At 40.3% G+C, this 5,810-nt stretch overlaps 1 protein-coding gene across 1 annotated transcript in view; it reads right to left on the bottom strand.

Annotated features, from left to right (window-relative positions):
* Positions 1 to 5,810, bottom strand: part of DBR1 (debranching RNA lariats 1) — a 29,585-nt gene that overhangs the window by 16,992 nt on the left and 6,783 nt on the right. The gene's annotated exons all lie outside the window — the stretch shown is intronic.

Consider the following 5,810-nt stretch of genomic DNA (forward strand, 5'->3'; position numbering starts at 1 on the left):
AGCTAATTTTTTGTATTTTTAGTAGAGACGGGGTTTCACCACGATGGCCAAGCTGGTTTCGAACTCGTGACCTCAAGAGATCCTCCCACCTCGGCCTCCCAAAGTGCTAAGATTAAGGTGTTAGCCACTTCGCCCGGCCAGTAATGTGCCTTTTTCTTTGCTGTTTACTGTTATCTCTTTCTCTTCTTTCTCTCCCTACTCCTTACAGCTATTTTAATAAAATATGTCTAAGTGTTTTTTGTTTTGTTTTTTTGAACCTATCTCATTTATGCTTTCTGAATCTATAGCTTGGTATCTTTTTTCAGTTTTGGAAAATTCTTGGTCAGTATCTACTTAAATGTTGCTTTTTTTTTTTTTTTTTTCCTGTCTTTTCCTACTCCTTTGGAATTTTTCCATGGTATTTTATCTATCTTTTATTTCTGTTCCATAGTTCTCATTTTTATCAGTGTTTTATTTTGGATAATTTCTAACAACCTGTCTTCTAGTTTACTAATCCTATTTTGTTCTATTTCCAATGTATAAACTCATTTGTTAATGTTTTAACATAGTCCTTTTCAATTTTAGGATTCATATTGGATTATTTTCCAGTAAAGCCAATAGTTTAAAGAGATTCTTTATCTTTTAATTTGTTTTCTTCATCTTTTCCTCTCTTTCTCTCATATATTAATCGTAGTTATTTTAGGTTGCCTATCTTCTAAGCCCAATATCTTATCTGCAGAGCTGATTCTATTGTCTATTTTTGTTTCATTGGATTCTTAGTTTAAAAATCTCGTTTCTTGGCCGCGGTGACTCCCGCCTGTTGTCCCAGCTTTGGGAGGCCAAGGCGGGTGGATCTCTTGAAGCCAGGAGTTCGAGACCAGCCTGGCTAACATGGTGAAACTCTGTCTCTACTAAAAATATAAAACTTAGCCCGGGGTGGGCCTGGCGCAGTGGCTCGCGCCTGTAATCCCAGCACTTTGGGAGGCCGAGGCGGGCGGATCACGAGGTCAGGAGATCGAGACCATCCTGGCTAACATAGTGAAACCCTGTCTGTACTAAAAATACAAAAAAATTAGCCGGGCATGGTGGCAGGTGCCTGTAGTCCCAGCTACTCGGGAGGCTGAGGAATGAGAATGGCGTGAACCCGGGAGGCGGAGCTTGCAGTGAGCGGAGATCGCGCCACTGCACTCCAGCCTGGGCGACAAGGCAAGAAAACTTAGCCAGGCGTGATGGCGCACGCCTGTAATCCCAGCTACTTGGGAGGCTGAGGCGGGAGAATCGCTTGAACTCGGGAGGCGGAGGTTGCAGTGAGCCGAGATCGCGCCACTGCACTCCAGCCTGGGTTACAGAGTGAGACCCTGTCTCAAAAAGAATAAATAAATAAATATCTCGTTTCTGGTCTATCTGTATCTATATCTGTATCTATATCTATATCTATATCTATATCTATATCTATATCTATATCTATATCTATATCTTCCAGGGTGCATGTGCAGGATGTGCAGACTTGTTACACAGGTAAACGTTTGCCGTGATGATTTACTGCACCTATCAACCTATCACCTAGATATTAAATCCAGCATGCGTTAGCTATTTTTCCTGATGCTCTCCGTACCTTACGGATCACTTGAGGCCAGGAGTTCGAGACCAGCCTGGCCAACATGGCGAAACCCCGTCTCTCCAAAAATACAAAAATTAGCAAGGCATTGTGGCACATGCCTGTAGTACGAGCTACCCGGGAGGCTGAGGCAGGAGAATTGCTTGAACCCGGAAGACGGAGTCTGCAGTGAGCGGAGATTTCACCACTGCACTCCAGCCTTGGGGACACAGCAAGACCTTGTCTCCAAAAAGAAAAAAGAAAAAGAAAAAAAGAAAAGAAGAAAAGAAGAAAAGAGGATTCTTGCGCTTGGTCTGTCTTCGCCTATCTTTACAGGTCCTTGAGTCCTAGCAGTCTCACGGATGCTAAAATTCAAAACTAGGATAGTAAATAAAATCCCCAAAAGTAGGAATTTAGTTTGATAAAATAAAACCAAGATAAACGAGCAAGCAGGCGCAAATGGTGGATTCCTTAGGACGAACCTCTCAAGGCAAAGACAATTACCTGAAAGTGAATTAGAATTTTAAAAAATATTTTTAAACACCCCAAAATAATTATTTTTAAATAAAACTTTAAAATCCACCGAGGATTTAAAAACTATCTCCCTCCGCCGGGTGCGGTGGCTTACGCCTGTAATTTCAGCACTGTGGAAGGCCAAGGCGGGCGGATCACTTGACATCAGGAGTTTGAGACCAGCCTGGCCAACATGGTGAAACCGTCTCTACTAAAAATACATAAATTAGCCCGGCGTGGTGGCGCGCGCCTACTACTCCTCCTCCTCCCAGCTTCTGGGGAGGCTGAGGCAGGAGAATTGCTTGAACCTGGGAGGCGGAGGTTGTAGTGAGCCGAGATCGCGCCACTGCACTCCAGCCTGGGAGAGACGGAGCGAGACTCCCTCTCAAAAACAAACAAACAAAAAAACAAACAAAACAAAAAAATTACCTCCCTCTAAGAGATTCTAAAATTATCAGTTTCTTTTTTTCCTTTAAGTGGCCAAGGACTTTTCATTTTCCTGACAAATAGTTTTCCTAACTAGAATGCAAGCTAAATGAAAGTAGGTGAATATTTCTAAAACTTTCAGAAAGGAAGATGACCAAACTGGTAAATAAAGAATGACTGGGCCAGGCGAAGTGGCTCACACCTGTAAGCCCAGCACTTTGGGAGGCTGAGGTGGGTGGATCACTTGAGGTCAGGAGTTCCAGACCAGGCTGGCCAACATGGTGAAACCCTGTCTCTACTAAAGATACAAAAAATTAGCTGGGCATGGTGGTGAGTGCCTGTAATCCCAGCTACTTGGGAGGCTGAGGCAGGAGAATCGCTTGAACTTGGGGGCACAGGTTGCAGCTAATGTACTCCAGCCTGGCCAACAGAGTTAGACTCTGTCTTAAAAAAAAAAGGATGAGTGACCAAGACAAAAACAAGCAAAGAAAACACCTCTGGAAAACTTAATCAAGAAAAGATAATCTAATCAAGGTAGTACAGAGAATAATAAATCCATCTCTTACCATGTAAAAAAATTAGTTAAAATAAATATTCTAAGAAAAAACACCAAAATTAATTAAAAATGAAGCAGTACATGTAAACAGAACAATGATAATAGGAGACACTGTAAAGATTATCAAAGATACGAAGGCATTGTGTCCAGAGTGATGTTGGAGCAATTTATTTCAAATTTACAAGGAAGATATAATTTTCATGATGCTTACATTGATTGGGAGGGTAGAAAAATATGGAAATTAATAGTTCTGATGAGTTTTAAATATTTTATTTTCCTTCTATATAGATGTTGTTGAAATAGAACAATGGATGTTTTTTACATTGTTAAATTTAACTTCTATATTTTATTTTTAATCTATGGGAATTGTTTTCCTCTAGATCTTTTTCCTCCATGTAAAAAATTTTAATTAAGGTATAGCTTACTTAAATTAACATAAATAACATTTTACATGCACAGTGTGATGATGCACGTATGACAACCACCCATATCAAGATATAAAATATTTCCGGGCCAGCTATTGTGGCTCATGCCTGTAAACTCGGCATTTTAGGAGGCCAAGGCAGGAGAATTGCTTGAGGCCAGGAGTTTGAGAACAGCTTGGGCAATATAGTGAGACCACTTTACAAAAAAAATTAAGAAAACATTAGCTAGGTGTGATGGTGGGTGCCTGTGTCCCTAGCTATTTAGGAGGCTGAGGTAGGAGAATCACTTGAGCCGGGGAGGTGGAGACTGCAGTGAGCCATGATCATGCCACTGCACTCCAACCTGGGTGGCAGAGCAAGACCCTGTCTTTAAAAAAAAAAAAAGATTTACCAGAAAAAAAAACATTAATTAAGGCAATTGACAAAATCTGAATAAGATCTGCAAATTAGATAGAAGTATATTAGCATTAATTTCCCAATTTTGATCATTTCACTGGTGTTATATAAGGGAATTCCTTGTTTTCAGGAAACACACACTGAAATATTTAGGTGTAAATGGACATCATTTCTGAAACTTATTCTCAAATTATGTATATATATCTTTACTTATCTGCTCATACCTGTATTGCAGGGACTAAAAGTTAAGGAACTGTATTTTTTGGATTCCCATGCCACCTTAGTTCTGGATTAGGTTTTACAAGTGGGAGGCACTTGTGTGAGATTAGGAGGCAGAAGAAAGGTGAAAGCTGCTTCTTTTCTGTCTCTGGCAATTGTGGTAGCAGCAGACAAGCCTGACCTTCTCAGTGGCAGCCAGCACCCTAAGCTTCTTTAGTGGTGAACGTTCTGCAGCTCCTGATCTCAAGTAAAATAAACCCTGCCTTTTTGCAACTTTAGGTCTTCCAATAACTTGTCATCTTTTTGTTTAAAAAACTTAGAATGGGTTCTGTTTTCCTGTATGATATGCCAGCCAAGATGTTATTCACGTAAAAGGCAGCAAGCAGATGTTTTTGACCACTGAAAAGAACTCCAGGGAGACAACACTCATAGACCCTTCCTGGAAAAAAAAAAAAAAAAGACTATAACGAAATCCAGCCAAATAAGACGTGAATACAAATAAGAATTCAGGAAGGAAGAACTGTGTTTAATAGATGGATGATTAAAAATGGAGCAGTGTAAAGGGATAGGAAATGTTGCAGGGTAGTTAATACAAGGTAGTTCAGGAAGGCCTTGCTGTTAGGGTGACATATTGAGCAGAAACTTTCATGAAATAAGGGAGTGCACTACGGGGTATCTGGGCCATGAGTTTTCAAGTTCGCTTCTAAGTAAAGTATTACAAACATCAGGAAAAACATTCATCATTGCTATCCATATCTTATAATTGAACTAAGTGATTATGGCACCTATTACCACCTGATGGCAGCACTCTACAAGAAAGCTAAGCAGAGACAGTGACCTATGCCTGATGCAGTAAAACTATAGTCAGTAGTTGCATAGAAAAGCAAACATCACAGACAGATAAAAGAGTTCTGTGGTGTCTCTAATCTCTGAATTTTAAACTTACCAGAAATTTTGTGGACTTTCTGATTTTAGCAGAAATAAAACAAGGAATATCTCCTGTGTATACATTTTATGGCTTCCAAATTATGTTCCTGTATTGTAAGTGGCAAAAAGATCAGATCTACTTTGCGTAATTTGTTATTTTTGCTTCCCTAATTGAAATGCATCTGCCTAATGTGGTCGCCCTTGCTTGAGGGGAGTAGGGGAGTCTTTCTATTACCTGGACAATCCAGAAGGTCATATAACCATCAAAGATGGGCTGATAGTATATATAATGTTTCTTCTTCACCTATAAATAATTGGGACTCTTGTCCTAATATGATTTTGGACAATCTGCCAGTGTTTCCACATCTACATCCAGGGAAGTACTTAATTATTCGATTAGACAAATGTTCATGGATAAGCCAGGATCTGTGTGGAATAGCATACAGGGCTTTGCCTGGTTCATTCCTATTTACACTTCAGGTCAGAGCGTGGGTGCCAGCTCTACCATAAGGCCCTCCTACGACCTCAGTTCTGGTGAGGTTTCTCTCCTATGTACTCCCTTGGCCCCACACCCTCTCACTTCCCACCCTACAGTGTAATGACTTGTTCACTTGATTCTCTTTACTTCTTGCCTGAAAGCTCTGTGAGAACAGGGAATATATTCATCTTGTTCATAATTGTATTCCACTGGTGGGCATTGTGCCTGGCACATAGTAGGTACCTGGTATCTATCTATCTATCTATCTATCTATCTATCTATCTATCTATCTAT

The sequence above is a fragment of the Mandrillus leucophaeus genome, unplaced genomic scaffold (genome assembly GCF_000951045.1).
Source record: "Mandrillus leucophaeus isolate KB7577 unplaced genomic scaffold, Mleu.le_1.0 Scaffold1050, whole genome shotgun sequence".
In the NCBI taxonomy this organism is placed as follows: Eukaryota; Metazoa; Chordata; class Mammalia; order Primates; family Cercopithecidae; genus Mandrillus; species Mandrillus leucophaeus.